The sequence below is a fragment of the Pinus tabuliformis genome, chromosome 2_2 (assembly GCF_031772625.1).
Source record: "Pinus tabuliformis cultivar Carrire ecotype Pingquan chromosome 2_2, CPIR1, whole genome shotgun sequence".
Classification (NCBI taxonomy): domain Eukaryota; kingdom Viridiplantae; phylum Streptophyta; class Pinopsida; order Pinales; family Pinaceae; genus Pinus; species Pinus tabuliformis.
This window is the reverse complement of record NC_142300.1, coordinates 546016631-546044400: the sequence shown is the minus strand read 5'-3', so window position 1 is coordinate 546044400 and position 27770 is coordinate 546016631.

Genomic DNA, 27770 nt, shown 5'->3' with positions numbered 1-27770 from the left:
CCTTTTTTAGTCCTTTGTTGATAGTATCATCTTTGAGAATATCCAATCCTTCTCTGCATAAGTTGGGTTCCTACTGCCAGTTATCCTCCCAAAACCAGGCTAGGTTCCCATTTTCGATCTCTGAGAAACTATGTTTCTGAACTAATGCTCTGTTCCCCCAGGCATTGTTCCAAATATGGGAGCCCTTGATGTGTCCAGTCATTCTAATATGGTCCCATTCTTGCCAGTCCTTTGCATATTTCTGTTTCCAGAGCTTGGCCCATGGGTTTCTTGTTTCCTTCAGCCATCTCCACCAAAGTTTGGCCCTGAAAACTTTGTTGAGAATATCCGGGTCATGGAGCCCCAGACCCCCATGAGTTTTGGGTTTGCAAAGTTTGTCCCAAGCTACCAGAGCCCATTTCTTTTTTTCCTCCCCTTTTCCCCAAAGAAAATCTCTTTGAATGTTCCTGATTTGCTGTACTACTCCTCTAGGGATAGGAAGAGCCGAAAACATGTAGATTGGAATAGTTTGTAGGACCGCCTTTGTGAGAACTAGCCTACCTGCTAGATTTAGAGATCTGCTTGTCCATTTGCTGACTTTGTCCTTCAGTTTATTAGTCAGTGGCTCCCAAACTTCCTTGCTCAGAGGTTTGTCCGTGAGAGGTATTCCCAGATATTTGGAGGGAAGATGATCTCTCTGAAAGCTGAGAATTCTGGAGAGGTTTCTCTGAATAGCAATATTAGTGTTAAAAAAGAATACTTTTGATTTTGTGAGACTTACCTCTGTACCAGCTGCCATAGCAAAATCTTGCAGAATTTGTTTGAAAGCTTTGGCTTCTTTGACCGTGGGTGTGCCCTGTAGCATGGTGTCATCTACAAATTGCTGATGAGTCAAAGAGTCTCCGTCCTGGGTAAGCTTGAGACCCTGGATTCTGCCTTCCCCCTTGGCTAAGATGATCGTTTTTCCTAATCCTTCCATCATAAGGATGAAGAGAAAGGGAGAGAGAGGATCTCCTTGCCTGAGACCCCTCGAAGGCCAAAAGGATTTGGATGGAGAACCATTGAGATGGATAGAAAAGCTAGCCGATGTTACCAGAGGCATTACCCATCTAATCCAATTATGGTCAAAGCCATACGATTTTAGAACTTCTCTGATGTACGACCAACTTAATTTGTCATAAGCTTTCTCTAGGTCAAGCTGTATGATCATACCTGCTTGCTTATTATTCTTGAGAGAGTGCACTATCTCGTGAGATTGAATGATGTTATTTAGGATTTGCTTTCCTTCCACATATCTAGTTTGCTCCTTAGACACAAGAGTAGGAAGAAGGGGCTTGAGTCTGTTTGCAATAACTTTAGAGATAATTTTGTATACTACATTACAGAGGGCTATGGGTCTGAATCGGTCTGGCGTCAATGCTTTATCCTGCATAGGAATTAGGGCTATGAAGGAGGCATTTAGTGCTTTTAGGATTGTTTTTGAGATTCTTGAATCCTCCACCACCTCCAGTATGTCATGTTTGACAATTTCCCAGCCCACCTTGAAGACGTCTATGTTGAAACCATCCAGGCCTGGAGCTTTCCCATTGTGCATCTCTTTGATTATTTCTTTGACCTTCTCTTTTGTCACTGGCTTGTTGAGATTATAATTATCTTCCCTGGTCACCAGTTTTGGGATGTGCTGAGTAAATATTTTAATAAATAGAGATCTGTCTAAGATAGGCTCCTCTGCAATATTTTGAAAATGTTGTACCAGAATGGATTCCATATCTTTGTGCGTGCTCAGCTCTATCCCTTGAGGATCTATGAGTTTTATAATCTGATTATGAGCCCTATGTTCCATGGTAGATTTGTGGAAAAACCTTGTATTTCTTTCTCCTTCTTTAAGCCATTGCACTCTTGATTTTTGCTTCCAGAATATTTCTTCCTGCTGGCATCTATTGTCCCATTCCTGTTGGAGAGAGTCAGCTTGCAATTTCCTATCCTTAGTGAAACCTTCCTTGATGAGAATTTGTTTAATTTTCCGTAACTTTTTTTCCACTTCTTTTTTGGCTTTAAAAATATTGCCAAACTCATTTTTGTTCCATTCTTTAAGTTTGACCTTTATGTGTTTGAGTCTTTGTTGCAGAAGAAACATTTTCATGCCTTGAATGGGCAAGTCTTCCTTCCACCATTTACCAATATTGGTGATGAAGTCAGGGTGAGTAAGCCAAACATTTTCGAACCTGAAAGGTCTGTTCCTCGGAGTGCCAATAAAAGAAGCCTCTAACTGAATAGGCCAGTGATCCGATCCTCCAAAAGGAAGGATAAAAGCATTCAAGTTAGGGCCAGAGAGAAAGAGGTTCTCCGAGATGATGAATCTATCTAGTTTCGAGGCAACTTGGGAAGCTCCTCCCCTCTTATTGTTCCATGTGAAGGTACCATTTGCTGTTTCCAAGTCCACTAGCCTCATGTTGATTAGGAAGTTTTGGAAAGCAATAGAGTCTCTTCCTATTGTTCTGGTTCCTCCTTTTTTTTTTGTGAGAGATTTGATCATGTTGAAATCTCCACCCAGAATCCAGGGCATTACTGGGTATCTCTCCCTAAGCTCCTCAAGTGAAGTGAGAAGCTTGAGTTTGTCTTCAGGTTTTTGAGGACCATAGACATTTGTGACCATATAGATTTCCTTGTCACCCAAAGGTTGGATAACCATTGAAAGGTAGTTCCTAGAAGCTTCAACATCTAGAATTCCAAATTTCTGAGGGTTCCAAAGAGTAAGAATCCCACCCGCTATATTATTGGCTTTGACTTCTAGGTGCTCATATTTACTAAGCCATTTGCTATGAATCTCCCGGACTTTATCTATGGAACATTTTGTTTCCTGTATAAACACCATATCTGGGTTTTCTTCTTTTATTCTATTGTTGAGATTCCTTTGTTTTCTTTTACTTCCTAGACCCCTAATATTCCAGGTTGTGAGCTTCATAATGATGGGTTTTTAAATGAGTAACTGGTGAGATCTTTCATCTTACCTGAGTTGAGCATGAGTTTCCCACACTCTATTAGCAGCTCCTTTTGTCTCTTCCGTCCTCTTTTCTTGCCTGGGTTCTTGGCCGAGTGTCCTAACGCTTCCTCCATTGATTTAACCCCTCTATGTTCCTAGCTATCATGGCTTCTTTTGACTCCAGTGGTTTTTGTCTGAGATCTCCAGAGGAAGAGTTGTTGTACTCTGTCAAACTCCTCTTGTGGTAGGGAGTCTATCCCTTTGTTGGTTCCCTAGTCTAAGAATTTTTCTAGATCAAGATTCTCCCTCTCAAGAATCTCTTGTAGTTCATGGTCCTCTGTTCCAACTTCACTTGGGGTCATCTCCTGGTCCCTGCTTGATTCCATATTGCTTGGTATAGTCTCCCTTTGTTCGTTGTTTTACTATATTATTTCCATACTGTACTCCTTTTCCTTCTTTGTGGGATGGTTGTCTAGTGTATTGTCTTTTCGAATGTTCCCTCCTTCTTCTTATAAAATCTCAAAATTGTTGCGACTTGGTATCTTGTTATCACTGGGTTTCTTTTGGTACTTTCTTCCCCCTCCTTTCCCTCTGCCTCCAATCTTGGTGAATCCTTCAGGATCTTTGCCTGTATTGGTCCTCGGCTTATCCTCCCTTTTGTTTTGCGGGCAGTCCCTAAAGAGGTGCCTATGTTCATGACATTTCCGACATCTAAATGGGACATGTTCATAGTCCATTGCCTGTACCCATTCCTCATCGTATACTTCTAGGACAACTTCATCCGGGAGTGTTCCCGATAGATCCATTTCCACACATATTCGTGCGAAGGAGGTATATTTTCCTTGCATAGTTGCCTCTGATATTTTTAGAAAATGTCCTAATTTATTTCCTATTGATTTTAAGGATTCAGGCAGCCAATAATCTAGAGGTAAGGAGTATAGTCTTATCCATACCGGGACTGATGAGAACGTTTCTTGTTCTGGGACAAAGTTCATCACCCAGGGTCGCATGTATAGGCCTGCAGCAACATAGAAATAGGGTCCTCCTTCAAACACTCTATCTTTGTCCTCTAAGCTAGTGAAAACCACTGTGAAGAAACCCTTGGACCCTAGATGCAGAATTATTTCTCCCTTAGGTTTCCAGTTGTTTCTTATCCATGTGTATAGATTTTTCTTTGTAGGCCATATACCCATAAACTTGCATATAATAGCATAAGTCACCATGTGATCTCTGTGCGCCTGTAGTGCAGAATCATTCAGAACCACCCGGGGTTTGATGGTTGACTTGGGTTTATAGGGTCTTGTTGCAGATTTGTACTCATTTCTCTGATTGCTGTCCCCTGGTCTCTCCTCCCTTCTGACCTCCCCGTGAGTCTCTTCCTGTTCATCAAAACTGCTGCTTTCCGTTTTTTTTTTGTGTTTGTCTTCTTTTTTCCTGCCTCCAAGGGTTTCCTGAATCCATTCAAAATCGTTTGCTTGCTTCTGTTTGATACGACATTACCTAGGAGGGAGTGGAACTCCCTCCTCCCGGCCCCTCCATTGCTACCAGCTCGCTCCTTTTGTTGCTCCTTGTTCTAAACCCTAACTCCTTCTTCAAGTGGGTTTTTTCTTAACTCTACTTACTTTCATTTAACCCTATCATTAGATATTTTTCTAATTTTGGGTATCCCACTATTTTTTTGACTTCCCACATATTGTCTTTTTAATCTAAATCAAAATTCATAATTCGTATATGAATTTTGAGGGCTTCAATTTAATAAACTTAAAAAAAATTTGGAAATTTCATTGTTACATTTGGCCCAAAAGTGTAACCCATTTTCATGCATTCACCTAATATTTTTTCTTTTATTTACTTAGAATATTTGCTATTTTTTAAATATTTTCGTATCATTACCTTAGATATCTATATTTTCAAAGATAAAGTAAGGAGAAAAATCAGAGTGGATCTAGGTGGGAAATCAACATCTTTGTTATCTTTATCAAATCCCATAGTCTCTTCTTTCTTTAGATACATTTGTTTCAATTTCTCTATCCTTATTTTAGTATTTCGTTTATTTCTAGTTTCACTTGTTTATGCTCATTTATATTTTGGAATTTTTTTGTTGATAAGAAACTCAAGAATTAAATAAACTATAACTTAAAACTAATCAAAATCAAGGTGAACATTGATCTATATTAGCGGTTTTCTTCTTCGCGTTAACTTCTAAGCTGGATTTTTGTAAATCCAATAAATTGAATTAATATATGCAAATTAAATTAGATTTTAATTATAAACTATTTTAATAGAAAAAGTAATTTAAATGAAAAAGTTACTAACACAATTATTATTAATATGTACAAATTATTTAATTAATTAAAGATATAAATTAATTACTTAATACATTAAAAATCTAATTTAAATAAAAAATTAAATAAAAGATAAAAAGTAATTAAAATATTAAATAATAAAAAACAAAAGGTTACGTGAGTGTGTTATGAGTGAAAGAAGACTTATGTCATGATGTAAGCCCAGATGCCATGAATAATGGAGCCGAGGAGGAATTAAACAAGAGATTAGAGGAGTATAGCGAGGTGAGGGAGTAATAAGGATGGAGGAAGGAAGTTCAGGGTGGAGTGCCGAGGGAATTGAAGTGGGTCAAGGGGAGGAATCTCAGAAAGAAAAATCTTATCGACAAAATAAAAAGGGTTTGGGAAAGTGGAGGTTTGGGGAGGCAAGTCAAGAATTTGATGTTTTACAGAATGTTTTTTGAGTTTTTTTTGGAAACATTAAAAGTGACGTGTAAAAAAAATTAAAACCGTAAATTTGACGTTCACAAATTTAATTTAACTACCATAATTCATAGTAACCAATAACAATGGTTATAGTTTGGAATTCCGGAGTGAAAGGCCATCTATCAACCATAAAAATCATCAACAGTGGGAAGGCCATCTCCGCTGCAGAGAATCAAGATGCTATTACGTTGCACCATTCGATGGGGATTAGATGTGATCTTCCATATTCATTGCATATCTTTGCTAGCGATGTGGACCATCAAACATTATCCCCCTCCCGTATCTTCAAGGGGTCTCAAACCGTTTACTCCACCACCAACCATTTATGCGCCTCGGGACAACAGAATTTGAAACCAGCTGAATCTCTTCGATCGAGTGAAGAAGAAAACCATATGCGATTATTGCGTAAATAAAATTCCGTTCACTGAGTTAGTACTCAATCCTTCTTTTTGGAATGAATGATTATATGGTGTGGTGATCGACAAAGTGAAAAAAATGATTTGTATGGTGAGGAACTATGTACCTCTTCTTTGAGCCCAGGAGTTGTTAGAAAGCAAGTAGAGTTCATAAGCAAGCAAGGAAAGTTCATATATATGATAAGGTATATAACCACCCGCAAAGGAGAGACTCTACTTATAGCGAAGGGAGGAGCTTTTGCCTGAAGCCCAATCGAAGCGATCAATGCAAGCACTTTGAATCTTGAATATTTACCCTTCGTTGTTGATAAATTCCTTATCTTTATTCTTACCACCAACCCTACTCTAATCTTGCCTTCCCTTCGCTACAATGGTCTAGGTCTTATGCATAACAAATGTAATGTTTTTCTCTTCCTCGAACTATATTCTAGTCGAACCCGTCAGATGAAAAAAAATCCATCTATTTCTTGGGAGAATAGGGCTCTGACCTGTGTGAATCAGTTCCTTTCTAGTGGGTTTGCTTTCATGATCTTCTTACTTTACTAGATTCCAAAAGAACTTCTCGTCACCCTTGTCATGTGTCCAAGGAATCTTGTCATTGTTCTTTCCCCAACTCTAGAATTTGCATCAGTTACATTTTATCAAACTTGCAACAAAATTGGGTTGAAGGAAATCACCATAACTCATCTAGGGAATCACTAGCATCCTACAACTTCATAGGCTACTGCTCCAGCATTACAGTGAATCGCCAACACCAAGGAAAGATGGTTTCACTCCCTCAAACACCATTTCAATTATGGTATGTATTTTAATAACATATTTTTTCGTGTAAAACTCTCTCTATATTGTAAACTTGATTAGATGAGGTACATTTTCAAAACAAGTTTTAGCCACAGGTCATTCCTATGTGAAATTAGAAACAGGGCAAAAAAGAACCACAGTTCAAAGCTCTTTTGTAGAGTTCAATGCATGATTTGATTCGTATTCTCAACTCAAACTTGGCACGATTAGATCCATTTAATGACAACTGCAAACTATAACTGCTTTTTTTCACTACGACAAGCTTCCGCTTCCTTACATGAGTGAAATTTTCAGCTTTGGATTCAATTGATCTTTCAGAAGAGTTTGGTCATTAGGTAAAATATGTGTTGGAAATAGTTGTTAATGATTCAATCATGTACTGTTTTGGGTTTTAGGCTTGGATTCTGAAATCAGAATTGGACTTATCCTTTACAACTTACATCCTTTATCCTTTAGTTTTGTTTTAAGAACTTTTTCTTGCATAGTTTACCATTGTATTGTATTGGCAAGTTGTGAGAATTTTACAGATAACATTTGATTAAATCCTAGTTTTCAACATAGCTTCAGTTTTTTGTATCTTGCAGGGTTTAATTCATGCAATGAAAGAAAATTATTGGCACTCTTGGACTGTAGTCACATTCGGTCGAGGTGATTGAGGGGTGCCTTAAGGATGGGATATCAGGTGAGTCTTCCTTCAATCATTGTTTTGGATTCATCTGTTTTTCTATGTGAGAGTTGCTTATTGTTTTGTAGCTTTTTGAGTTTGGTTAGAATAACAACAGGTGTTAAGATGGATAATTCATCTCCAAGGCGCTTATGGGACCTGGGAGGTGTTTGCTAAACAAGACCTATATAATGTTTGCACTTATTTATTTATTTATTTCTCGATTTGATTTCTCTGAGGAAGAAAACGAATATCAACAAAAAAAATCTTGAAAACCTCAAGATTGAAAAAAAATTGACAGCCATAAATTTACTTAAAACATAAATTGACAGGCATAAAAAACAAACACTTGTCTTCAAAATTTCATTTGATAGGCAAAAATTATTTGAACTTCCAGGCCTGTGTGGTGGAAGGAGTAGGGTAGGAGTTATAAGGAGGAGACAAGCGTCACATGGGAGTGGGTTCCTCTCTCCAAAAAACTACAATTACTTTATAATAAAACGCCATGAAACCTACAACCACTTTATAATAAATTTTCGCATGCCTTGAATCCCATGTGTTTTTAAAATGGAATTAAAATGTTCTTCCAGGTATTTGGGATTTAAAAAATTATATATATATATATATATATATATATATATATATATATATATATATATATATATATATATATGTTATTACATAGTTTATATATACATGAGTTTTTGAACCCCATGTGTGATGCAAGAAAGTGTTCCCTCTGCGAACATAGGCAACCCCTCTAGCCCTAGAGTGGGTCTAGTCACAAACAAGGACAAATCAACAATAGCTTTCCTTAAACAGTCATAGTTGGAGGCCTACCTCAACCGGTGGTCGGTGGAGTTCCGTTGCACTGCTCCAGCGTCTGCTTCCTTCTCTTAATGAGTAATCAACCTGAAACAATGTAAAGGAAATACCACAAAGCACGTAACTAGAACAACAATGATCTATTTACTCACAAAGTCAAGAAGTCATGAGCTATCAAGTACATTGCATACAAGATATAGGAAAACATCATTGATTGCATTAATAATGAAATAAGAGTAAGTTTACAACCAAAGTCTTGACGTCACAAGCCTTCTCAGAAAGGTCCAACCAGCATGTCCCTCAAGCATTCACTCTTTGAAGATGGATCTCCCAACATACAAGTCTCTCTCACTCACAAGTTTTACATAATATTAAGGGCACTTCACAACCTTCCTCAAGCTATCAACAATCCCACACTTGTCACACTCACACCAACTATCTAGCAAACTCACAAACACTAACAGCACTGCTCCACTAGTCAACTATCAGCAACCATTCCAAAAACTAGCAGCACATAGCAATGGTGAGAGTTTAAATAGGAGAAGGAGTCTCCATGAAAGGTGGAAGAGTGAGCTTATCTCCAAGGAAGGTAGCACAAATGACGGAACAACCATGCCAGAGAAAGGAGGGCGATACAAACTATGCCAACAACCAGGTCTGGAGTCATCTGGAAGGCCGACTGTTGGAACAAATTCGCCCAATCTGGATCATCGTGGGTACATAACTGATCTTCTGCGCTGACATCGCTATTGAATAACGTAGCTAGTCAGGTCATCGCTGAAGATTACAAGCGACCTCGCGCTGGCACATAAAATCAGACCATCGCGGGAATCAGGTGTACTTCCGCGATGGCAGCGCTTCTGGACTGTTTAGGAGCACCCTTCAATGCATTTATTTAGCCAACAGACGCAATGAGGCAGATAACTTAGGAAAAGTGGGTCATTTGGCAACATTAGAGAGCATTTGTCTAATATGAGCATGTATGATTTGGACACATGACACAGTAGGAAGACTGGGATGAAGACAGTGACAAATTACTGTGTAACACCATGGTTTTTGTAGCTTAGTTAAATTAAGTTATTAAATAATATTTAGTTAAGAATAAATAAAATAATAAAATTAATTATTTATAAATTATTTTAAATAAAATATAATTATCCTAATTAGTTAAAATTCATTAAAATCTAACAAAATACATATTTTACATTTTTATGCCCAGACAATGAAAATTAATCGACCTTTGAAGAACTTTTATTTGCAAATCATAAGTCCAAACTTAGCAAAATTAGAGTCATTAAGAAGTTGGAAAGAAACCACACAATGAAGCAATCAAAACACAAAAGCAAAGAAAATGAAAATCTCGTAAAAATTTCACACACTTAACCAAAAGAAAGCATTAAGGGGTGATATGCCCAGAATTTACATAGAAGGTCCCCATTATTATTATTATTAAGATAATAAAACATTAATGTGGGGGTTGTGGTTTTTCCACAATAATGGTGACATATGTGGAAGAACTAGTTATCTCTAGTTAAAAGGTAACAAGCTTAATTTTACTAATGGTTAAAATGATGAATTCTATTAAGTTGTGAAACAGTAAAACATTTCCCATGGGTCCGAAATTAATATATCAAAAAATATAAGTTCTGAAAGGATAAGTATTTAAACACTCATTGAGTCAAAAGCCACAAGTCCATGTCTTTAGGGAATATTTAATTTTAAATTTACCTTATGTGAGTGATAAAAAAGGTATATATTAAGAGTTTCAAGGAAAGTATACATTCATTGATAAGTATGATCTCTTTCACCTGACATCACTTCACTACCAGCGAGTGTCCATAGATTTAATGAAATTGTCTTAGTACCACAACTTGTGCTTACTTGTCCTTCCCACACATGTATGCTTTCATCCCTCCTATGGATCACCCTTTTTTTTAGCAATAAAATAGAGAATTGTTTTTTGCAATTGGGTGAAGAGGGTGGTGTGGTACAAGAGATTTTAAATGAAATGGATATAATACTCATAAAAAATTAATTCCCACAATTTTCCCTGTAACTATAATTCTAGAGGATTTTATGTGAAGTGGGGGAATGGGTAGGATTCATTGAGTTAGACTCAAGCCAGTTCCTTCCTTGGAAAGATGAACTATATCATTTGGAAAAGATAAATGTTCCTCCATGGGAAAAAAATTAAGGAAAGAGGAATTTAGAATTCATTAAAGATGCTCCTTTAAGGTAAATGAAGACCGATGAAAAGACAAAGTAAAAAGTTCCCATTCATTCCAACCAATGTTGGGGAAGAAAAATATTTCCCCATAAATCTTGGTAACATCACCAAAACTAATTCGAAGTGAACGTGAAATCGACACTCTAAAAATTCGAAAAAGAAGAAAGAATATGAAAACCAAAAACAAAAAGTTGAATAAAAAGCCGAAATCGAAATAAAACCTCAACAAGACGATTTATGAAAAATGTCTCAACAAAAGAAAAAATATAAGGAAAAAAATACAAGTTTTTCTTAAGTTGAGATCTTGTTAAGTTGTCTTGTAAAGTTTTAATTAATTAGACTTTTATTCAAACAAAAATTCTAACTCTAGATAGTAGTTATGAAAGAAGGTGAAGTCAAATAAGAAGTTTCTCCCCATCAACATTTTCTTGTTTCAAAACTAAGTATGCATGGCAACATTATAATGATTTTCTAATAAAAATAAGGCTTATGAAGCAAACTAAAGGTTCAGAGACTCCCTGAGTTAGATTATTTGCAATTTGATCGATATCATAACTATTTTTCCAAAACTCGAAAGAAAGAGAAACGGGCAGAGTGAATTCTAAAACATTGACATATTCATCCAGGGAAGAAAAAAAATGAAGCTAAATCGGGAGCTGCTGAACAATCAAAGGTCATAAGTCCTACCTCACCAAAGTGCTTATACGATTCCAACCAACAGAAACAATAATACAAAGAGCCTACATATATTTTAACAAGTTGATTCCAATTGATGAGCCTCAATGAGAATAACCAAAATGGTTGAAAGTCATAATCTCGAAAGTACCACAAGAAAATTTTGAAACTATAATGGAATGGTTCAAGTTGTTTCTACAAATTGTAAATGAAGAGAAAATGCTAGGCTAGTTGCGGAAAAATCCTAAATTTGCTTTTAGGGAAAAAGAACCTCTAGAAGGGAGCATTTCCACCAACTTGCCTAAGAGACACTCTAGATGAGTGCAGAGGAATAAGAAAAGAACAGGGAGGGAATTTTGGGTTGATGCACAGATTGCAAGATTCCAAATCAAAGATACGATGCTGGATTTAGGTTCAGATGTGAATATCCTACCAAGAAAAACCTGGCAAGCCTTAGGGAGGCCCAATCTAGAATGTTTCCATGGCGAACCAATATTTCATCCTCCCTATGGGGCATCTGGAAGATGTAGAAGTTGACATAGCAGGCATAAAAACATATGTAGCTTTCAAGGTAATATATATCATGGGGGACAAAGACCCCTATCCGACACTATTGGGGATAGACTCGTCCTTTAAAAACCATGCAGTAATTGACCTAAAGAAAGAGATCATTACCTTTGAATTAGATGGATTCTCAGTGATCCATCCCTTGGACCATTATCAAGGACATAGGTTTACATAGCTGACAAACGATAAAGAAGACCCTGAGCTACTAGACCAATTATACAGGTTGATAGCAGGAGAAAGGGAGGATTACATCAATCTAACGCCTAGAGGGTTGATCAACTAGAGAAGTATTTAGAGCTCAAAAGATGAATCCAAGGATACGTGGGATGACTGGCAGTAAGTCAAACATGAGATCAACACCAGAAGATGCACCACAATCCATTGTATCCAGTGGGTTGGAACTGAGGTATGAGAGTTTCCTATTTTTAATGGTATGGATTCTATTAATAATTTTATCAATAAATTTGATTCAAATGTCTTGGAGGGACATAAATTTCCCTTGCTGGATGTTTCCCTCCACGTGATATCGACAAGGTGGTGGGTCTCTCATTATAACCACCTCACAGAGTGGAAGGTGGTCAAGCCTGGACTGATAGCCATATTCGTGCATTCTAAAGATCATTTGTCCAATTTTAATAAGTACCGAGGAGATACTGACCCACGGAAAAATATGCAAGATTGTAAGAAAAGGTCGACCAGAGAAGGGATTCTAGAAGATTTGTGGGTTCATAGATTCATCCACACTCTGGGGATGTTTCTACAAGCAAGGTATGTGAATGAAGAAATGAAGAGGAAAACTAGCGAATGGAACCAGATGACAACTCAATTCATCAATGATTTTTCCTTCATTGATGATGACTAGAGACTAACGATCACTCAATAACAGTCAAAAGGATCATATTCGCAATAGGAAATCTTACCGAAGATTACTTTGATCAGGAAGCCTTTGATCACACTTATGAATCTCGATTCCATGAAGTTGTGGCTTGTGGAAAGATAGACCTGGAACCTGATGGGGACGAATTAGAAGAGCTAAGACACTTGATATTTAATGAATCTGAAGGGGAGCAAAGTGTCCAATATGGGCCTATAACAAATGGTCTACAACTGCTACCTTTGAGGTTGCGGAAACACAATATCAACACTGAAGAGAAGCCTAAGTTAGCTTCGATTGGGGATTATTGGGATGAACAGACTACCAAGGAAATATTTGACCTTCTAAGAGAGTATGAGGATTTGTTCCCTACGTCTATTGTAGAACTTAAGGGAATTAAGGGAGAGCTAGGAGAAATGAAGATTGTGCTTAAACTGGATGCAAAGCCAGAGAAATATTGACCATGTAGATTGAACCCGAGAATTAAGGAGAAGGTGAAAAAATAAATAGGCAAAATGTTAGCTGCAGGAATGATATTCCCAGTGGATGATGTTGAGTGGGTCGATCCAATTATTATATAGAATAAGAAGGATATCGAAGAAATTATGGTCCGCGTGGATTAGAGGAGTCTGAACAATGCCTATGTTCATAACCATTTTCCTGCTCCTTTCAGTGACGAGGTCCTAGACAATGTGGTAGGAAATAAAGATTACTCTTTCACAGATATGTTTTATGGTTACCAACAAGTCTATATTGTAGAGGAGGATAGGAATAAAACCACGTTCATGACTGAATGGGGGTCCTATTCCTACCACGTCATGCCTTTTCAAATTAAGAATGTGTCGGCAGTATTCTCGAGGTTTGTAATCGCTGCCTTTCGAGATTATATGCATAAGTTTTTGGTGGTTTACATGGATGATTAGACAGTCTACAATTTGTTAAAAAGGCACTCTAGTTTGATCCAAGTGATGCTCGACTACTGCAGGCAGTTGCAAATCTCTTTGAATTTGAAGAAGTGTGTTTTTGTTGTCCTCTTTGGGATACTCTTCGGACATATAGCTTACAGAGGAGGAGTATACATCAATCCTGCTAAAGTTATGGTGATACCTAACATGTCACCCCTCACAAGTATTAAGCAACTGAGGTCAATCTTTGGCCACACAGGATATTACCATAGGTTCATCCACAACTATGCCTCAATTATCACACTGCTGGAGAAGCTATTAAATAAAGTTGAAAAGTTTACCTGGTTCGATGAATGTGAAGCTATTTTCAATGTATTAAAATAAAGTTGTCCAATGCGTCGATCTTGGTCTATCGATATTGGAATAAGCAATTTCATGTCCATATCAATGCAGTAGGAATATCCCTGGGAGTTGTGTTGGCTTAGCCCAGAGAAGGCAACCTTGATCACTCGATCTACTTTTCCATCAGAAAGCTTTCCATAGTGGAAAATAATTATACCACAACTAAGTGAGAGGCCCTTGCAATGGTATACTTGCTAAAGAAGTTCTAACATCATCTTCTGTGATGTCCATTCAAATTATTTATTGATCATTCTCCTCTAAATTACCTAGTGAACAAGCCTATTCTCAAAGGAAGGATTTGTAGATGGATTTTGTTGTTCCAAGAGTTCACATGCAAAGTAATTGACAAGCTAGGAAGGTGGAATATGGAACCTGATTATCTTTCCTTGTTAGAGTTGGGAGAAACTGGGGGGTTAGTAGATGATCAACTTCCAGACGCTGACCTGTTCCGAGTTGAGGCCATACCAGACTACCTAGAGGACATTACATTGTTCTTAGCCACAAGAAAATGCCTGAAAGAGTACATGGAAACATAGTGAAGGCACATGGTGGTTCACATCACAAATTACTAGTTGATTATAAGTAAGTTATACAAGATGGGCCTTGACCAGATATTGAGAAGGTGCGTTCTTGATCATGAGAAGCAAGATGTATTATGGGAATGTCATTCAGGATTTGCCGGTGGACATATGAATGGGAAGGCCACCATGAGGAAACTCTTGCAGACAGGACTTTGGTGGCCCACATTGTTCTGAGACACAAAAGAGTACTTTAAGAGGTGTGATGTTTGGAGGCAGTTGGAAAGCCATCACACTGAGATGAACTTCCTTTGCAGCTAGTATGAGCACTCCAGGCCTTTGAGAAATAGGCTGTCAACTTTGTGGGTCCTATTAATCCACCGACGTTTCACTCACATGGCAGATATATTATTACCACCACAGATCAACTTACCAAATGGGCTGAAGCGACACTAGTTAAGGATTGCAATGTAGACACTATTTCCAGGTTGTCTTCGAGAATATTATCACTCAGTTTGGGTGCCCCCGAAGCCTCACTAGTGACCAGGGGACCCACTTCATTAATGAGACAATCGCTTCATTGTTGCAGAACTTTATGATCTAGCACCATAAGAGCAACCCATACCACTCTCAAGAAAATGGTATTGTGGAAGCTTTTAACAAAATCTTAGAAAGGGAACTTACCAAGATATGGTCTTCCAATCAAGATAACTGGGATGAGCAGGTGCTAGCCACATTATGGGCTTATCATACCACTATCAATAATTTCAAAAAATGTACACCTTTTAATCTAGTGTATGGACAATAAATAGTACTACCCACCTATTTTACCATCCCCAATGATTTTATTACACAAGCCACTCACATGTTAGAAGATGAATTAATTTCAAAATGGTTGGAAGAGCTTTGGGAGTTGGACGAAGCTAGGTTTCTGGAAGATTTCCACCAAACTGTCAAGAAGCAGAGGTAGAAAGCATGGCATGACCAACACATAAAGAGGAAATCTTTTGCAGTTGGAGATCATATTCTTTTATATGACAACAAGTTCCAAAAACATCCTAGAAAGTTGAAAATGCATTGGTTAGGACCATTCATTATTGTGGAAGTAAAAGAATCTGGGGTTGTCAAGATCGCGTAACTGGATGGAGTCCTATTTCCTAGCTGGGTGAATAGCGCACATCTGAAACCCTTCCATGGCACAATTGGTTCTACATCAAAATGATTTGATCTCTGAAAGGGGATTATGGTTAGGTTTAGGTAGAGTCAGTAAGTTATTTTAGTTATGACAATCCTTTTTAGTTGCTTCATTTATTTTAAGTTTCATTAGTCAATTGAGTTGATTCAGTTATGAATAAATTCCCATCAGGTTTTAGCTGCGTGAGTCAAATGCTTCTCTCCACAACCCCTTGTGGTTGGGGAGTTGCATGTGGAAATAGTATTATTCACAATAATTAGTAATAATTCCCTACGTCAATTCGAATTTCGGCTAAATATCTTCTGTAATATGCCTAACATGATATGGGCATCGATTTCAAAGAACCTGTCATCACGGCATCATAATTAACCATCATTCCCATCTCTCTTTTCAGTTTTACGTCACCCTGATCAAGTCCAAGTCCAAGTCACTGTTATTGCCATGATTAGAATAAATTATGGAAAGTTAGCGTATTGATTAGTTAAGCTATCAAATCACAAACATCATATTAGGTCATTCTATTTAGCTTGCATGGAAATGAGAAGTTTCAATAGGGAAGTCTAGGTGGTGGAATTTCCCAGTCTAGAGTCTATGCCAAATTTCCGTGATCCTCAGCCCAAGATCAAACCCTCTGCGTCCCTTGTGTATCACTGTCGAACTGCGACTATGACTAAGACCATAATATTTGTTCCAGAACCCAAATCCGACTCTATAATCATTAAAATTGATTCCCTCTATGGCAAATATGAGAAGACTACACTTGTGGACAAAGACCTCTAAGACGCATTCCATTTTCTAGCGCTCAAACATGAAGTTTATATAGAAGTTGTTACCAAATCTGATGAAATCCAGTCGTCGAGAATTAAAGAAGATTTTAGAGGCCTACAGAGGATGTTGCTAAATTTGAGGAGTCTACTAATGTTCGACACTACAGGAGAAGCGGTGCAATGTACCAAATTTCTCATCAGTAGATTGCATGGAGAGTCTCTATGGCCTGATAGGGATTACCTAATCCATGTCGTCGACATTCATAGACTCATAGGGTTATCTGCTGCAGGAGCCACAGTGTCAACTGCCTTCTATAATATTTCTAAGCGGGGGAAGAAGATGGGCAATGGCAACTACTACAACAAATACAACACTTAGTGTGATGGTAAGGGAGCCCTAATTGAACCATGTAGCAAGCCTACGATCAAATTATCTTGCTATAAAATTACAAGAAAGCTCATGCGCCACTTCTCAAGGGATGAATGTACCTTATATACTATCTCAGTCGCGGAAGCCTATGTATAGGGCACATAATTTATTTGGTGTAGTTTTTTGTTGCATGAGGTCATTGAAGATTGTAAGGATGCATACAAGAGGGAAATTTATTATATTTATGGATATATTATTGTTTCCTTAGAAATGTGAAAGTAGTTCCGACCACGAGACAAAGAGATAGCCTCGATTTCTGATGATCATCCCCTCGCCCTCAGATATTCACCATGGTAGACCTCTCAGGATCCTAGTAGGAAGGAAATTAATGACCCTTCTTTTTCCAGATGGTACCAGAAAATGTTAAACATCACCAAAGCCAGGCCAAGTATCCCACCGCTGCTCCTAGATGAATATTCATAAGATTTATGGTTTAGCATAAGCCATGGCAACACCTGTGTTCATCCTAAGTTCTTTTGAGAAATGGAAACAAGAATTTCCAGTTTAAATGTGTCCTTGAATTTAAACTGTGAATTAAAATCGAATTCTATTCTAATAACAACTTGTAAACAGTTAATTAAGTTTAATTAACTTAAGTATATTAGGAATTTTGAGTTGGAATTATTTCTGTAGTCATGTATATGTTCTCCCTAAGTTTTACGGGTCCAGTATGAGTTTAAAATGAGTTGGAAATTAGATCACTCAATTTACTGAGTTATGTTCAGTTAAATTAGTTCCAAATTGTTTGTAGAAACTAATAGAGAGTTAACAATCAGTTGGTGCACTAGTGCATCCACAAGTGTCACTCTAGTTAATTGAAGATCCCCTCATCAGAAAATCATGCATGTTGATTATGAGAAATACCTAGTTAAGAATAGAGTGCAGGGACAATGTTCCATTAGTGGTATTATTTATTAGAGTGTAAATATCATGCACGCATCAGAGATTGATCTTATGTTTGGATTGCGGAATTTTGGAAGCATAAATTCCCTTTAAGTACGAGCTATTCATCCTAGGAATTATGAAGGAAATAGGGGCTTGGTAGGTAGTCGAAATTGGCTAAGTGTTGGCTAATAGCAGGCTTGTGAGGTAGAGAGTTGATCATACTTGTGCATAATTGTTCTTGTGAGAACAAGCTTTGTATCTTCACTCATATTTATGATTTAATGCAATATAGATAGGTGAGGTTTTGTTCTATGGAATTTCCCAAGAAAAATTATTGTGTTATGTGCCATTGATTTGTCTTCTTCTTGTTCATATTGTTTTCATCGATCTATTGGCTTCCGCTGGTTGAAAGTGGTAGATTCTTGTCCTGTGCTTTAGTACATTGCACAAGCTTGTGAATCTACAGGAAATTCTACATGGTATCAGAGCTGAAGACGTTATACTAGAGGAGATTTTGAAGTTTTGAGTTTTGGGATACAAGTGAAATTCAAATTTGCAATACATACTTTAGGATCGACATATGGAGTTCTACGGTTTATGGCTCGAGTATGCCTTGGAAGGAAACTCGAATTTTATAGCCTGGAGGGACAGAATGGAGGCTATGCTAGAGAACAATGGCTTGAAGGAATTTGTTGATCAAGAAATTCCTAAGCCAGCAACATCAGATGCACAGAATTTCTCCAAATGGAAGAAGTGTGTGGCGAAGGCGAGACAGATAATCCTTGAGGGAGTTTGAGACCACATTGTCTTGAGTCTCCATGACAAGGAAAATTCATATGCTATGTGGAAAACATTAACTGACTTGTATTAGAATAAAAGTGACCAAAGGAAATTGGAACTGAAGGACAAACTTTGAAAAATGAAAATGGAGAAAGGTGAGACGATTCCAAAATACTTGATCAAGTTCACTCAGTGTCATGATGAACTTGGAGGTGTTGGAATCATTGTTATCAAGGATGATATGGTGAGTCTTTCTCTTCTAGGACTCCCAAAAGTTAGCATAGTTATCAAGACTTTGTCAATGGTCGAGAGAAGCTGCCAGATTGGGAATGGATGTGGTTGGATTTTATGTAGGAGGAGTTTAGGAGGAACACTATGGATGGCTCATCATCAAAGACTGAAAATGAAGAGAACTGTGCCTTAATGATTAAGGCGAAGAAGGGGAAAGAGAAAGCTTCCCATTCCAAATCGAATTCTTATCATGGAGGTAATAAGAAAGACATGATGAAAGTTAAGTGCTTTCATTATGATGAGCTGGGCCATTTTTCTACAAATTTTCCACTCAAGAAGAAGTCCTAGGGAGGAGCGGTGGGTGAGGCTTTGGCCTCTCAATTCAAATTGGAATTTTCCCTAATTTCATGTATGGTGTCATCAATGATGGGAAGTGTATGGTACTTAGACAGTGAAGCTTCATTCCACATGATTGGCCACAAAGAGTTATTCAGTGACTTGGAGGAGAAATACCTCAAGATGCATATCGAGATGGGTGATGATAGAAAGTATAGTGTTACTAGATTGGGCACGATTACTTTTCAGAGGGAGCATGGGGCTCCACTCACCTTGAAGAATGTTAAGTATGTGCCTAGGTTGAAGAAGTTCTTAGTATCCATTTCCAAGCTTGAGGATAGAGGCTATGATGGGATCTTCTTGAAAGGAAATGGGTTCCTTCGATAGATGGCAATGGGTCAAGTAAAGAAGATAAGGATTCAAGTGAAGAATATCTATAAGTTGGAGGAGAGGAGTGTGTTGATTTGAGCACAAAAGCAGAAAGGGTACAAAGTCTAGATGTTGGCCAGTTGTGGCATATGCGATTGGGCCACTTGCATCATGGGGCTCTGAAGATATTGCAGCAGAAATCTACCGGTCTTCCCAAAGGTACGCTTGAGCAAGTTTATACATGCAAGGGGTGTACTTTGGGAAAATACACCAAGTCTTCCTTTCACGACAAAGACAGTCGAGCAGAAGCTATTCTAGAGTGGGTCCATTCAGATGTGCATGGATCATTCTTAACAGCATCCATGACCAAACACATGTATTATGTTATATTTATTTATGACTATTATCGTAAATGTTGGATATTTTTCATTCAGAAAAAGGATCAAACTTTCACAAAGTTTTGTGAGCTTAAAGCATTGGTGGAGAAAGAGTCAGGCAAGAAGGTTAAAGATATAGCAAGTGATAATTGTGGTGAGCATGTATCAAATGAGTTTAAGAACGTCTATGCAGCGGAAGGGATTAAACAGGAGTTGAAGACACCCCATAACCCTCAACATAATGGGGTGGCTGAGAGGAAGAACAAAAGAATAGTAGGGGAAACAAGGGAGATGTTGCATGATCAGGGCCTACCACTACACTTGTGGGCTGAGGCATGCAACACAGTGGTTTATGTTCAGAACTGTATCCCACATCAGATACTTGAGATGAAGACACCAGAGGAGGCTTATTCCAGTAAAAGGCTAGATGTTGGTCACTTTAGGATTTTTGGTTCATCGGTATATTGCCATGTGAGCAAAGATGCATGGAAGAAGCTTGAGCCTACAACAGAGTTGGGGATATTTGTGGGGTACACTAATACACCTAACAACCATCGGGTGTACTTTCCTAGAGCAGGATGACACTGGTTCGCAGGGATGTTAGATTCGATAAGGAGAAGGCCATGCGAGTTTCCCTTGAGAGGGAGCTTGAGCTACATGTGGATGAAGTGCTTTTAGCTCCTAAGGTTGAGAAGACTTAGATTGATGTGGAGAAGCCACATGTAGAGGATCTGGGAATGGAGACATCCACTCAGGATGAGTCTTCCAGAGAGGGAAGAAAGCGCACTAGAGAGGCTGACAGATTGTTGGATGATGCATAGGAAAGTGTGGGAGCACCCAATTCTCAGTGTAGGCAGAGGAGGTCACCTGAGAGGTATAATGGATACATGGCTCTTATGGGTGAATGTGTTGTGACAGAGCCATCTACGTTTAAGGAAACAATGCAGAAGCTGGTTTGGGTTGGTGCCATGGTGGGGGAGTATGAATCTATACTTCGTAGTAGTGTTTGGGATATGGTCCCAAGACCAGAGGAAAAGTTAGTGGTGAGCTCCTGCTGGCTTTACAAGGTAAAGAAAGCTACTGATGGTAGTGTGGAGAAGCATAAGGCTAGATTTGTGGCCCATCGATTTTCACACTTAGAGGGGATTGACTATGATGAGACCTTTTCTCCTGTTGCAAGGTACTCATTGATTATATCTATATTTGCACTATCAACACAGATGGGCTGGAAGATACATTAGATGGATGTAAAGACAACCTTCCTTAATGGCATGATTGAGGAAGAGGTGTACATAGAGCAGCCTGAATGTTTTGAGACCTTTGACCGTGAGTCGCATGTGTGTCAGCTCAAGAGAGTGTTGTATGGGTTGAAGAAAGCACCCTGTGCTTAGTACACTATGATAGATAGCTACTTCACCAGTTTGGGCTTCATGAAGAGTGAAGCAGATGTGAACCTATACCACATAGTGGTGGAAGGTAAGTTGTTGATCATTGTACTTTATGTTGATGGTCTCATACTGACAGGTGATGATCAGCTGATCAAGTGTTGTAAGGAGGACCTTGCGAGAGAGTTTGAGATGAAGGGCATGGGGCTCATGCATTACTTTCTTTGCATGGAGGTATGGCAAGGAGATGGGGATTTTTTTGTGTCTCAAGGCAAGTATGCCAATGAGATACTCAGGGGATTTCGCATTGAGAGAAGCAAACCCATGGAGACTCCTTTAGTAGGTAACTAGAGGAAGGAGGATGTTACTTTAGGGGAAGTAGTGGAAGCTATTGTTTGCGGGTAGCTTGTGGGTTCACACATGTACTTGGTGAACACATGACTGGGTATGTGCTATGCAGTTAACCAACTTAGGCAAGCGATGGTTAGGCCTACCAAGCTGTATTGGAAGGTGGCAAAGCATGTGTTGAGATACCTCAGGGGCACTTCTCAGTATGGATTATAGTACAAACATATAGAGGGAGTGAAGCTTCAAGGCTTCACAGATGCAGATTGGACAGGGAGTCCATCTGATTGGAAGATCACATCAAGAGGGATCTTCAGTATTGGGTCAATGACAGTTTCTTGGTACAATAGACAAAGTTCGGTTGCACTCAGTTTGGTGGAGGTGGAGTACATGGCTGCAACTCAGGTAGCATGTGAGGCCATATGGATGAGGAAGATCTTGGTTGGTTTGTTTACTCAGAAGATGGATCCAACTGTGATTTAATGTGATAATCAGAGTTATATCAAACTCTTTGAAAATCTAGTTTTTCATGATAGATCCAAGCATATTGATATCTGATATCATCATCTCAGAGATTGTGTATTGAGGCAGATTATGTTATTAGAGTACATTTCCACGGAGGAGTAAGATGCTGACATTTTGACAAAGGAAATTTCAAGATGCAAATTTGATTTTCAGAGAGACAGGATTGAGGTAGCTGTTAATCCCTTTATTTTTGAGAGGGAGTGTTGAAAAATGGCAACAAGAAATTCCAGTTTAAATTTGTCCTTAAATTTAAACTGTGAATTAAAATTTAATTCAGTTCTCTTAGAAACTTGTAAATAGTTAATTAAGTTTAATTGACTTAATTAGATTAGGAATTTTGAGTTGGAATTCTTTCTATAGACATGTATATGTTCTCCCTAAGTTTTACGGGTCAAGTATGAGTTTAAAATGAGTTGGAAATTAGATCTCTCAATTTACTGAGTTATGTTTAGTTAAATTAGTTCCAAACTGTTTGTAGGAACTAATAGAGTTAATAATCAATTGGTGCACTAATGCATCCACAAGTGTCACTCTAGTTAACTAAAGATTCCCTCATCAGAAACTCATGCATGTCGATTATGAGAAAGACCCAGTTGAGACTAGAGTGCAGGGATAATGTTCTATCAGTGGTATTATTCACTAGAGTAAATATCATGCATGCATTAGAGATTGATCCTATGTTTGGATTCCACAATTTTCGAAGCATGAATTCCCTTTAAATATAGGCTATTCATCCTAGGAATTATGAAGGAAATAGGGGCTGGGCAGGAAGTGGAAATTGGCTAAGTGTTGACTAATAGCGGGCTTGTGAGGTAGAGAGTTGAGCATTGTTGGACATTGGATAAACCAATGCTCCCTGTGTGTTTCGTGACATGGACTAACTGCCTCTCATGGATCCTTATCTCTGGCGATGCGATCGTTGAATAACACCTGTGGGTTTTGGTCTAACGGCAATCGTGATTCCCAACAAGTGGTATCAGAGCATAGGTCACGAGTTCGATACACACCCGGTTCACATGGGGGGGGGAAGATGGTTGGACATTGGTTAAACCAACACTCCCCATGTGTTTCGTGACATGGACTAACCGCCTCTCGTGGATCCTTATCTCTGGCGATGAGCTCGTTGACTGACACCTGTGGGTTTTGGTCTAACAACAATCGTGATTCCAAACAAGCATACTTGTGCAGATTTTTTCTTGTGAGAACAAGCTTTGTATCTTCACTCATATTTCTGATTTAATGTAATACAAATAGGTGGGGTTTTGAGCCATGGATTACCCTAGGAAAACTTATTTTGTTATGTGCCATTGATTTGTCTTCTTCTTGTTCATATTTTTTTCATCGATCTATTGGCTTTCGCTGGTTGAAAGTAGAAGTAGATTCTTGTCCTGTGCTTTAGTACATTACAAGAGCTTGTGAATCTTCAGGAAATTCTACAAGTTCGTCAACCTAGACATGTTTTAGAGTAGGCTCGACCATTTGATCTCTTAGAGGAATTCCACACCAAAGTCTCATCCTCGCCTGGCGTGGCTGGAATAGTTCGAGAAAGGAGGAAAACATATTTGTTTGAAGGAATGTTTCTTACACCACTGTTTGGAGAAGCCCCTTCCACCTCTAGGAAGCGAATCACAGAAGAACCAATCGATCCAGTCATCAAGAAGCTCAAGACCAAGATGATGAACTTCTACAATAATTTAGAGGACCTCATGGCGTCAATAAGTTATTTCCCTTTATTTTGTAAATTTATCAGTTTTAGTCATATTTCTAGTTTGACCTGCAACCTAGTCATTGTTTCAATCCCCCCAGTGGGCTCTCATTCGCATACCGAACCCTCCATCAAGAATACTCACTCGCTTACTACCAAACCACCATCCATTCCCAAGAAACAACATACGTGTTGAGTCTTGAAAATGTCATTCATTTCCATTACACTTTCACTATTATGTCCATTATATCACCTCCATTTCATCTCCATTTCACTACTCTGTCACCACATTCATCCCACTTTCATTATCATTGGGCCACCTTTATGTTTTTCCAATCTTTATTATTTCTAAGCCTTTTAAGTGAATTTGTGGTTAAACATTAGAAAATAATGTGCATATGCTTATACCTAACAAATGGGTTGAGATTGTTGACATGTGTAGGTTGAAAGGAGGCTTCTAGAAGACCCTTATGTGGCACTCTAAGGCCAAATTCGAATTTGGTTGGAAAGAATCATGGGATCATGAGGATATGTGTCACATCTCCTAATTGTATTATAAATCTAAAAAGACATGTGTCTTATCAATTCCTATTTTGATTAGGACTCTAGAGGTAGAGGGAGAGATTCATGGACTATCATTAATGAGATGGCTCTCATCCTTTTGTATAAATAGGAGATCTCTCTCCTTCATTTGTTAGTCTTTAGTCCCTAGTTCTTAAGTTTGTAGTTCTTCCTTGATGGCTTTTGAAAACTTTGGAGAACTTTGTTGTACTTTGTACTTTTGAAGAAATTGAATAAAGCTTTTATGTTCTCAACATGGAAGGAGATGTGAAGTAGATGTCATGGAACATATTAGAATGTAAGGTAGAGTAGATTTGATTTTGTAAATATTGCTTTGATTTGATTATGTTATTTGATTGCTTTCAAGTTTGAATAAGATTAGATTTTTCATTCATGCAATTTTAATTCATGCAAGTGTGTTCAATTTTGCTTTGATTTCATAGGTGGTAGAGGGCCCCTGCCTTGTATAGTTGTCATTTAATTTTGCATTTTATTTCACCATGTATATTAGCTGTACATAACAAAGCTTTTTGATTATTGTTGTTTTACATTTTTCTCATGTATATTAGCTGTACATAAATTGCTTTCAAGTTGATTATAGATTAGTGATGCACATAGCCTTTTAATGAACTAATGACGTGATAGAATCATCTTGTCCTTTTGCTGAAGTAGCAAGGATACTGGGTCTCATAGTCATTCTCTCATTATTTGATTATTGCATTTTATTTTGATTGAACTAGTTGTATATTTACAGTTTTGTTTAAATACTAACTCCATCAATAACATGTTTTAAGTTCTTTTGAAGTGCTAAGTTTTGGAAATTACCATTAGAGACAAAGGCCTTGTCTTGAAATCTTTATCCATACTTGTCCTTTAAAAGTATTCTTAAGACCTTAGAATAGGATTTCCATTTACACTAAACACTTTAGAAAACCAACAAGAACAAAACCCCAAAAACAACATAAACTATAAAACAACGAAATAAGAGAAAGGTTAACTAAGCACATATAGTGCACCACACTTCATCAGTTTACGATACCCGGATTGATAATTTATGTAGAGCAATTTAAGACGTTAAATTGACTAGACATTTTGGCGCCGTTGCCGGGGAAGTGTAATTAGGAGACCTTATTTCTTACATCTGAAAAAAAAAAAAAAGGTTAATAATTCTTGAGTATGCTCTTCTCTTGCACTTTGTGTGATCTGGAGGATCAGAAAAAAAATTGTTAAGAAAAAATATAGGAGACAAAATAAACTTCATCACTTCAATTGATTCAAAAAAAAAAAAAAAAAAAAAAACTTCATTTCATTTCCATTTTCACTCTATGCCATCCATTTCATTTCATCAATAAAAGTTATTTCCCCATGATCATTTCCATTCAAATTGTCTAAATATCTCTATTTAGCTAAGTGGTTGCTGTGCCAAGTTTCCGCAGTTGTAATCAGTTTCCGTAGCCACCACTCTGTTTTTCACATTTACAGTCAAGATGTTAGTGCAATAAAATGAAAATGCAGGTATGACTAAGCAATATAAAAATTCAAAAATTCAGAGAAAAAAATGCATATAGAAGTGAGTTTATATCATAAGGATGGTTGGTATACATGCAACAAGATGTGGCACCTGCAGGTTTTTCTTTGGCTCTGCTGTACTTCACAGTCTTAAGTTTTGGTACCTTGATGATAGCAGCCTTAGAATGGAGAGGTATTCCAACCTATGTGTTGGGCCTTACCCGTGCAGTAAGTGCGATCATTGGATTCAGTGGTGGATTTTGTTGCCATGTGTGGCTTCAATTTGGGTTCAAAAGCAACAACTATCATCTTGGATGTTAATGGGAGGAGTGGCTGCATCTCGCTTGGGACTATGGATGTTTGATCTTGCTGTGGTGCAAGAAATGCAGGATTCTGTCCCTGAATCAGATCGTGGTGTTGTAGGTGGTGTTCAAAACTCTCTTCAATCATGCATGGACTTGCTGGGTTATGTCATGGGAATGATTGTCTCAGACCCTAAGGACTTTGGAGTGTTAATACTTGCCTCCTTCCTATCAGTTTCATGTGCAGCGCTTCTCTATTCTCTTCATACATATCGTATATAATTGATGATGATTTTGAGCTTCTTGTAATTTTTGAACCTGTGTAATACACCTGCAGAACAGTAGATCAAACAAGAAAAACGAATGCAGCAATAAAAACATCAACTCAGAAAGAATGCAGAACAGAGAATTGTTAACTCAGGAAAAATGCGTAAACAGCAGAAAAAATGTCAAACTTCAAACGTTCGATTTGACCAAAAAAAGATGAATTTAGAAAAACTAAAACATGGGTTGTTTTTCCAGGTGGGTTAATTAGATAACCCAGAAACCGTTTGAAGAAATTTGTGGCGGTCTGGGAGAAATATTTGGTTCTTTGGAGCCTCTTTTTTGCCGCCGCGTGAAAAAAAACTGGATTTGAATTGATTAACTGATAGTTGAATGCGTGATTCAATTTCGCGTGCCTGAGGAAAGGAATTCTAATTGGGAATCAACTGCATGCTGGCATCTAAAACCCGATTACACGCCTTCCATCTTATTAAATTCAAACCTGTTTAGAGACGTATTCCAATTGAACACGACTCTCTGTCATTAAATCCCATCAAGGACGCTGCTCCCTTCAAGATCTTTCCCATTGCCAGAAGCAAGGTCCTCTCGATAAGAAAATATCATCATTAATCGTAACTTCCTGAATGGAAGGAATCGTGTGGGAGAGCTCAGAATTCTGAGGGCCGTAAAAGTGAAGCCAGTTATACTGCTGTTGCTAAGTCAGTTCTAGCACTGATGGTTATGTACTTGTGAATTGCTGGTTCTTTCTTTCTACCTGAGCAAAACCAGCCTGTATAGAATCTAGATCATATTTGTTGTTTGAGATGACATCTAATCAGGAGGAAATATGTGCAGATATTTTTTTTAGATTTTTATGATGAAGCAAATCAACGCATGCATTTGTATCTTCTTGTGAATTCATCTTGGCTGCTCATCCTCTGTTTCCGTTTACAGTTCTTGAACACTCCCGTATCCATCTTCCATTTTCAGCCATTGTTCTTCCATCAACCTTACAACATAACCGTCTTACCTCTGTTAAACCTTCAGACGCAGTTGAATTCCAGATTGAATTTTAAACAGAGTAAAGGATGGGTCGGTTACTAAGGGCAGAACCGAAAGGGCCAAATAGTTATGATCATGGTTATAGGCTGTTTGTCAAATTATAAATTCATCAATAAAACTGTTTTGCTCCATTCA